Source organism: Gopherus flavomarginatus, assembly GCF_025201925.1.
Source record: "Gopherus flavomarginatus isolate rGopFla2 chromosome 13 unlocalized genomic scaffold, rGopFla2.mat.asm SUPER_13_unloc_3, whole genome shotgun sequence".
Classification (NCBI taxonomy): Eukaryota; Metazoa; Chordata; order Testudines; family Testudinidae; genus Gopherus; species Gopherus flavomarginatus.
The window spans coordinates 1,392,794-1,402,409 of record NW_026114611.1 but is presented as its reverse complement, the minus strand read 5'-3'; the positions used below and the strand labels follow the sequence as shown (position 1 = coordinate 1,402,409).

The 9,616-nt window shown below is 46.8% G+C and overlaps 1 protein-coding gene across 3 annotated transcripts in view; it reads left to right on the top strand.

Moving 5' to 3' along the window:
* Positions 1–9,277: 9,277 nt before the first annotated feature.
* LOC127041580 (uncharacterized) overlaps positions 9,278–9,616 on the top strand; it is a 166,578-nt gene continuing 166,239 nt past the window's right edge. For all 3 annotated transcript variants that reach the window (XM_050935611.1, XM_050935612.1, XM_050935610.1), the window contains exon 1: positions 9,278–9,320. The gene's annotated coding sequence lies outside the window, so the exon portion shown is untranslated. The remainder of the gene's footprint in view (positions 9,321–9,616) is intronic.

Here is a 9,616-nt window from a genome sequence, read left to right as displayed (position 1 = left end):
TTGATTCTTGCCTGCTAGGAAAGGTTGGTTTGTGGTGTCTGCATGGCTGTATTTTCAGTGTCTGATTGCCTATGGTGCCACAGGGAGCCAAGTCTAGACACATTCAGAGGCTCTTTCTCAGGGTTTCTCAAACTTCCTTTCACTACAACCCCCTTCTGCTGAAAAACACCTCACTACATGGCCCTGGAAAGAGGGACCAAGCCCCTCCACACTGAGCAGAGGCAGAGGAGACAAAGCCTGAGCCCTGCCCCAGTTGGGGGAGGGCGAAAACCAGAGCTTGAGGGATTCAGCCCTGGGTGGTGGGGCTCAGACTTTTGGCTTCAGCCCCAGGCACCAACAAGTCTAATGCCAGCCCTGGCAACCCCATTAAACAGGGTCACATCTCACATTGGGGTCCTGACTCATAGTTTGAGAATCACTGCTCTATGCTGAGGGGAGGGAGTTTTCCTGTGGGTGTAGTTGATTCACTTCCCCAGGAGGTGGCAGCTATGTCAGTAGGAGAAGCTATATCGGTGGGTGTGCAAGTTGTGGTGTTTACCACATTTAAGAAGTTTAATCAAACTCCATTTTAAAAACCATCTGTGGTCTGGGAATGGTAAAGGACGTCGATGAAGCAGGGTTTGTCCTTGAAAGTCCTGGAGATCACGATTCCATGCACCTATTGTCATGGGGGTATAGCTCAGTGGTAGAGTGTTTGTTTGCAGCTCATGTGGTCTTCACTTCAAACCCCAGTGTTCTTCTATAACTTTCTTTCTTTTTTTTTAAAAAAAGGAAAAAATTTTCATTTCCATTCTCCATTATGTTCAGGAGCTCCACTATACGGGGGAGAGGGGGCTAGATATGAATGTAAACATTCAACATTTCACTGTCCATATGCATAAAAACCTAGCGAAGCTGTCCATCAGCTGAAATCAGTTCCAATCCTCTTAGTGTCTAGTTTATGTTTTCATCAATTAAACAAAGATATCAAATGAATATGCATTTGCAGATCCCTCTTCTCCAGGAGCTATGTTGTGCAGAAGAACAAGAACCACATCCAGTTGGGGTTCAGGATTCTGATGAGCAAAGAGCCAACAAATGTTCTGAGGGCTGGAGAAAAATGCCTTCTAGTGAGCTATTGAACGAGCTCAACCTGTTTAGCTTATCAAAAGAAGATTGAAAGGTGACTTCATTGAAGTGTTGAAGGGCCTTAATGGAAAGAAAAGGTTGAGTATGAAAGGGCTCTTTAATCTAGCAGAGAAAGTCATAACAAGACCCAATGGCTGGAAGGTGAAAAGAGACAAATTCATATTACAAATAAGACACAAATATGCAACAGCGAGGATTATTCACCACAGGAACAAGCTACCAAGGAAACTGGTGGATTTGCCATCTCCTGATGTCATTTAATGAAAACTAGATGCCTTTGTGGAATGTGTTTGCCCCAAAAGTAGCTATTGTGTCATACAGGAGGCCTGTGATATGCAGGGGGTCAGATTAGATGCTCTAATGGACTCTTCTGGCCATAAAGTTGACTAATTTCTGAAAAACTGAGGGTAGCGCTGGGAGCAGCATCTGATGTGTTACTGTCTAGCCGGCTTGCTTCCTAGAATGAATGCTCCTTGAGTGGGGTGATCCACAGGGAGTAGCTCAAACCTCCAAAGTGCCTGGCCAGGGGCAGGACATTAGCACAGAAAAGGGAGGGGTGTGGCAGTGACATCACAAAGGCCTTTTGCAGGACCTCAAACTATTGGTCAAAGGTGGTGGGGAGGTGATGACCTCACAGAGAGATGCTGACATCAGCCAGGCAGGACAGGGGCGAAGGGCCAGGGAAACCTCAGAGACCCCTGTGGCTTTGCTTCAGCAAGTCTCCTTCTCCAGGTCTCTCTTTGAGAACTGAGAGAGTATTTGGGTTCATGTATGTGAGCGCCAGGAGGAACCTCTTTTGAGTTTTCTCCTTCCCTTTTAGTGATTTTACTAGAAAACAGCCGTCCCTGTTTAGAAGGTAAGAGCCTTTTCAAGGTTTGAACCCTGTTCAGTCTGACTCATCTGTTGACAGTTGAATTCTAGGCATGGAAAATACAAGTTTAAGGATGCAGAATTTTATTGTGCACCTGGGATTTTATCCCTTAGAATCACTGGGGACATTAGGGTTTGTCCTTTGTGTTTCACCTTTTCCTCCATCCATCCCTCCCTCCTTTCTCTTTGTCTCTTGCGTCTTTTGTCCTTTCACCTGTTCCCCTCCCAACACTAGGAGCAGTGTGTGTGTGTGGGTGTGTGTTGTGGGTGAGTGCTCCACAGCACACACTGTGGGAGGTCCACCCAAAAATGTGGGGCTGAAATAGTGCTCGGGCAGTGATCCCCACCGGTGACCTGGCCCATCCTTTGGGCTCTCTGGTGAAAACCCTCAGCCTCCCGTCCTCAGTCTCTTGGGGGGAGGGATAGCTCAGGGGTTTGAGCATTGGCCTACTAAACCCAGGGTTGTGAGTTCAATCCCTGAGGGGGCCATTAAGGGAACTGGGGTAAAAATCTGGGGATTGGTCCTGCTTGGAGCAGGGGGTTGGACTAGATGACCTCCTGAGGTCCCTTTCAACCCTAATAGTCTATGATTCTACCCTGATAGGCTGAGCAGGTGGTTATTGACAGGGAGGAGACTCAGGTCCTTGTTGTTCTCTTTGAAGACCAAGGAAATAAGTCAGAACCAATTATATGTTTGATGAATTCTGCAGTTTCGGTGCATTAATGGTCTCTGAGCAGTTCCTGATTCTCTCTAACATTGCAGTTCTCCTCAAATACTTGCTGAATAATTACTGTGCAGTGTTGGTCTGCAGCTCATTTGAGAACACTTTACTCAAGTCATTCAATGTTTGAAATTCAAGATCTGATGATTAGTTTGAAAATCAGGGCTCTTGGGTCCTATTCTCATCTCTGCCACTTGCTGGCTGTGTGACCTAAGACAAGTAAATTCTCCTTTCTCAGCCTTAGCTTCTCCCTCTTTCAAGTAGGGATAATAATGATCCGCTCCTACCTACCTCACGGTGGGTGGAGGATGGGGATCCATTGGAGAGTGTCACTAGGGGTAATGCATAATATGAAGTGTCCTATCACATTTACTCAGAGCAGATTATGACATAATAGAATAGCTGAAATAGTCTCTTTTATTTGTATTTTTTATTTTGAAATTGTTAAGAGCAGCAACTACTTAGCTCAGAGTGAAGCATCTTATCTCATGTTTGTAATCTAAGTGTCTCCTCTTTGTGTGCAACGAGGCAATTTAACACACTTTGACAAACAGGAGATGCGTTTGTTTTGCAACAAAATATTTTTGCAAAGAAATTTCATCCCACTTGTTTTGATTTTGAGAAAGAAAGAGGTTTAGTCTGAATGGAATTTTCTGACAGAAACAGTTTCAATGAAATTTTCCCACCATCTAAATTCCTGAGCTCTATCCCTGCCTCTGGGGAGGTGGGGTTTGCTGGTTGTTAGAACAGGAGTCAGGATCGGTGGCTTCTCTTTCTGGCTCTGCCACTGCCTTGCTGTCTAGGCCCTTGGGTAGGTCACTTCCCTTCTCTGGACCTCAGGCTCCTCCCCATCTGTCCAATGGAAACTGGAACAGTTCTCGAACTCTGGGCAGTCGTGAGCCTGGATGAGATAAGGGGCGTTAAAACCCTCTGTGAAGGAGAAAGGGGAGTTTCACGGTGTTTAGCACCAAGGAATTCTAAAGTTTGCTAAAATGTCTAGTCTGTAGAAACAAGAAATGGTCGGGGCCAAACTTTTTAACCACTGCCTTTTTTAAAGCCCATTCAGAGATGTGAGTCCCTGTCTCTTAGGTACCTGGGATTCTTTGCCAGCAGGAGAGAAGAGGTTCCTGCCTCTGTTTCTGTGGCCTTAACAAACTAGGTGTTGTGCCCCAGTTCTCGTCTGAGATCCCTGAAGAGGAACATCTTCCCACCCTTGAACAAGACTGGACCTATCTTTAAAAGGGAACTAAGAGAACTCTGAGACTTACAGGCCTGGTCTACACTATGTGTTTATACCGAATTTAGCAGAGTTAAACCGATTTAACCCTGCATCCGTCCACACAACGAAGCCCTTTATATCGATATAAAGGGCTCTTAAAACTGATTTCTGTACTCCTCCCTGACGAGGGGAGTAGCGCTGAAATCGGTATTGCCATGTCAGATTAGAGTTAGTGTGACCGCTCTGGAAAGCCATCTGAACTCGGATTCACTGGCCAGGTAGACAGGAAAAGCCCTGCAAACTTTTGCATTTCATTTCCTGTTTGGCCAGCGTGGAGCTCTGATCAGCACAGGTGACCATGCAGAGCTCATCAGCACAGGTAACAATGCAGTCTCCTGAGAATCGAAAAAGAGCTCCAGCATGGACCACATGGGAGGTACTGGATCTGATCGCTATATGGGGAGAGGATTCTGTCCCAACAGAACTCTGTTCCAAAAGACGAAATGAAAAAACATTTGAAAAAATTTCCAAGGCCATGATGCAGAGAGGCCACACCAGGGACTCAGTACTATGTTGTGTGAAAGTTAAGGAGCTCAGACAAGCCTACCAGAAAACCAAAGAAGCCAACGGAAGGTCCGGGGCAGGGCCGAAAACATGCCACTTCTACGCTGAGCTGCACGCAATTCTCGGGGGGTCTGCCACCACTACCTCACCCCTGTCCGTGGATTCCTAGGTGGGGTGGTAATCTCAGCCATGGTTGAGGATTCTGCGGATGAGGAAGATGAGGAGGACGAGCTTGCAGAGAGCACACAGCACTCCATTCTCCCCAACAGCCAGGAGCTTTTTCTCACTCTGATGGAATTATCCTCCCAGCCCTCCCAAGCCACTATCCCACACAATGAAGCCATGGAAGGGACCTCTGGTGAGTATACCTTTGTGAATATAAAACATGATTTAAAAGCAAGCGTTTTGTAATGATTAATTTGCCCTGAGGACTTGGGGTGCATTCGCAGCCAGTATAGTTACTGGAAAAGTCTGTTAACATGTCTGAGATGGAACGGAAATCCTCCAGGGACATTGCCAGGGAGCTCTCCTAGAGGTACTCCAAAAGCCTTTGCAGAAGGTTTCTGGGCAGGGCAGCCTTATTCCGTCCACCATGGTAGGACACTTGACCACACCATGCATATAGCAAGTAATCTGGTATCATTGCATGACAAAGTCTAGCTGCATATGGTCCCGGTGTTTGCTGGCATTGAGGCAACATCCATTCTTTATCTCGCTGTGTTATCCTCAGGAGAGTGATATCGGTCATGGTAACCTGGTTGAAATTCAGGAATTTAATTAAGGGGACAGAGATGGCCATTCCTACTGGGCTGGTTGCCTGCTGCTTAAAAGAAATCCTTCCTTGCAGGTAGCCAAGCAGGGGGAAGGGGAGCGGGTGATTGGCACTGAGCTTTTTCGCGTTTGGCTAGCAGGGAGCTTCCCTGCTACCAGCTATGCAATGGGGGGGGAGGTGGGAGGGAGGTGTTTAGCAGTGATCTTCCATGATATCAGCCACGCCGTGGAAGGAGGGGTAAAGCGATCATCCCAGAGAATTGGATGGGGGGTGGCTTCTGCTGCTGCATGTTAAGAGGAAAGAAGCAGCACTGAACGGGCTTTGCTTGCTATTTGGTAAAGGAGGGCGCTGGATATATGAAGGTTGCAGAAGCCAAAAGACAATGGCTTACCATGGATGCATGCAAGCCGAATTCTGCTGCCCGGACCTGCATCTGTGAGATCTCTAACACGAGAGACACAGGCACTCAATATTAAGATGCAAAATGTGACCTTGTAGAGAAATCATATGTGCTATGTAAGGTGAATAGTGTTGTTCACCGTGAAAGAGTATAAGCATTGTTCTGTAAAATGTATCTTTTTAAATACTTCTCTCCCTTTTTTCCCTCCCTCATGCAGCTGCACATTTTTCAAACCTCCCTACTCCATCCCGAAGGCTAGCTCAGATAAGGCAGCGGAAAAAAAAAGACGCGAGACGAAATGTTCTCAGAAATCATGGAAGTGACCCGCAATGAAAGAGCTCATCTGAACGAGTGGAAGGATGTGGTATCAAATTACAGGAAAGATGCCAGTGAACGTGAGGAGAGGAGGGATGCTCGAGATGAGAGGTGGCAGCAGGAAGATCAGAGGTGGCGGCAGGAAGATCAGCGGTGGTGGGGTGCAACTCTGGGGCTGCTGCATGATCAAACTGACGTGCTCCGCCATCTGGTGGAGCTTCAGGAACAGCAGCAGGATCACAGAGTGCCTCTGCAGCCCCTGTGTAACCACCCTCACTCCTCACCATGTTGTAGAACTGATAAATGAAATTGTTTTTAATTGTTCACTTTATTAATGTAACTTCTGTTCACCATCCACACTACACTTGCCTACACTGTAACTTCTGTTCACTGTTTGCCATATTGTAATTCAAACCCCATTTTAAAACATTCACTCCATTTTGTAAAAGCTTCCTCCAACCTTCATTTTTGCAAACCCTGCTGTAATCTTATTAGTTTAGTTTAGATGTGTGATGAGGCATGTATGGATGATGGAATCAACTTCCAGCCCCAGCCTGTCCTGATAAGATAAAGTTCAAATACCAACGGCTGAAGACCTAGACAACAGCCCTAAACAAAGTAAGAAGCATCCACTCTAAAATGAAAAGGACAAAAGAACAATAGAAGGAAAATCAAAGCCAGGTTCAAGGCTGAAAGTCACGCCTGCAATTGATGGGTGATCAATCCAAACCCAGAGGCAATGTGACACAGCAAGACCTATAGATTTTAAATCCAAACTAAAAGCCTATAAAAAAGGATGGGTGAGATGGAAGACTTTGGAGGGTAACATTCTGCTGCCAACATGGAAGGACATCGGTGCATGCCCGACAGAGACCCAGCTCGTCCTTGTGCACGGCTTTCCTGGCCAGTTAGCTGCCACAAGCTATGAACCCAAGCAGCAAAATCAAGCCAGGAACTCAAGCTATGTCCAGAATTGGTAATTATGCAGCAGCTGCAGAACATTTGGGTGTGTGTGTGTGTGTTTGTGTATAGGTATTAGGTATAATGTGTGTATAAGAATTAAGATATTAGTTATTGGTCATAAATCAGATTGTTATCATCATAAATGTGGCATCTTTGTCTTGCCCCATGAAAAGATCCTGTGTAGTTTTGTCTGTACAACAATGTTCCACATCCTCCTCACCCAGACGTGTAAGAACGCGGGGGGGAGAGGCTCTGTTCACTCGCCCACTCCACCCCCGTGGACAGCCGAACCAAAAGGCTGGCATTACTTTGAAATTTTTTAGTGGCCTTTTCCTTCCCTCCTATCCTCCTCCCAAACCCCACCCGGGCTACCTTGTCAGTTCTCTCCCTCTTTTTATAATGAATTAATAAAGAATACATGATTTTTAAATGATAGTGACTTCATTTTCTTAAGCAAGCTGTAATCGAAGGGGGAGGGTGGGTGGCTTACAGGGAATGAGTCAATCAAGGGGGGGAGGGTTCATCAAGGGGAAACAAACACAGCAGTCACACTGTACCCTGGCCTGTGATGAAACTCGTTTTCAAAGCTTCTCTGATGCGCACCGCTTCCTGGTGTGCTCTTCTAATCGCCCTGGTGTCTGGCTGCGCATAATCAGCGGCCAGGTGATTTGCCTCAGCCTCCCACCCCACCATAAATGTCTCCTCCTTACTCTCATAGAGATTGTGGAACACATAGCAAGCAGCAATAACAAAGAGGACATTGGTTTGGCTGAGATCTGAGCGAGTTAGTAATGTGCACCAGCACGCCTTTAAACGGCCAAATGCACATTCTACCACCATTCTGTACTTGCTCAGCCTGTAGTTGAACAACTCCTGACTACTGTCCAGGCTGCCTGTGTATGGCTTCATGAGCCATAGCATCAAGGGGAAGGCTGGGTCCCCCAGGATAACTACAGGCATTTCAACATCCCCAGCTGTTATTTTCTGGTCTGGGATGTAATTCCCTTGCTGCAGCCATTTAAATAGAGTAGTGTTCCAGAAGACGCGAGCGTCATGAACTCATCCTGGCCATCCCACATGGGTGTTGGTGAAACGTCCCTTGTGATCCATCAGTGCTTGCAGCACCATTGAAAAGTTCCCCTTGTGGTTTACGTACTGGGTGCCCTCGTGCTCCAGTGCCAAGATAGAGATATGGGTACCATCTATCGCCCCACCACAGTTAGGGAATCCCATTGCAGCAAAGCCATCCACTATGACCTGCACATTTCCCAGAGTCACAACCTTTCGTAGCAGCAGCTTAATGATTGCTTTGGCTACTTGCATCACAGCAGCCCCCACAGAAGATTTTCCCACTCCAAATTGATTCCTGACTGACCGGTAGCTGTCTGGCATTGCAAACTTCCAGAGGGATATTGCCACTCGCTTCTCAACTGTGAGGGCTGCTCTCATCTTGGTATTCTGGCGTTTCAGGGCAGAGGAAAGCAAGTTACAAAGTTCCATGAAAGTGCCCTTATGCATGTGAAAGTTTCGCAACCACTGGGAATCGTCCCAAACCTGCAAAACTATGCGGTCTCACCAGTCTGTGCTTGTTTCCTGGGCCCAAAAACGGCATTCAATGGCTAGAACCTGCCCCATTACCAGCAGGATCTCCAAAGTGCAGAGGCCCGCAGTTTGAGAGAATTCTGTGTCCATGTCCTCACCACTCTCGTCACCACGCTGCCATAGCCGCCTCTTCCTCACCTGGTTTTGCAGGTCCTGGTTCAGCATAGACTGCACGATAATGCACAAGGTGTTTACAACGTCCATGATTGCTGTCTTGAGCTCAGCAGGGTCCATGCTTGCTGTGCTATGGCATTTGCACAGTTCACCCAAGAAAAAAGGCGTGAAACGGTTGTCTGCTGCTTTCATGGAGGGAGGGGTGAGGCTGTACCCAGAACCACCAGCAACTATCAGGCACTGGGATCTAAACCCAGAATTCCAAGGGCGGGGGAGAGTGCGGGAACTATGGGATAGCTACCCACAGTGCAACACTCCGGAAATTGACACCAGCCTTTGTACATGGATGCACACCGCCAAATTACTGTGCTTAGTGTGGCCGCGTGCACTCGACTTTATACAATCTGTTTTTAAAAAACGGTTTCTGTAAAATCGGTATAATCCCGTAGTATAGACATACCCACAGACTAGCTCGCCTCACTTCCATAGCTGGAGAGATATTGGAATACATTCTTAAACAATCAGTTTGTCAGCAGCACGTACAGGATACTTTGGTTCTTAGGACTAGTGAGCATGGATTTGTCAAGAACAAATCATTCCACCCCAATCCTCTTTCCTTCTTCGGCAGGGTTCCGGGCCTAGTGGAGATGGGTAAACAGTAGATAGGATCTATCTTGGTGTTACGTAGGCTTTTGACACAATCCCGTAGGACATTCTCACAAGCAAACAAGGGAAATGTGGTCTACATGCAATCAGTGTGATGTGGGTGCAGAGCTGGTTGAAAGCCCAGACTCCAAGAGCCCTTCTCCATGTTTGGCTGTCCAACGGAGAGGGTGAGCCTAGTGGGTCTGGCAGGGAACAGTCTTCGTTCTGGTACTATTCAATATTTTCATTAGTGCTTTGGAAAATGGAGTGTAGAGCATGCTTCTAAAATTTGCAAATGACAC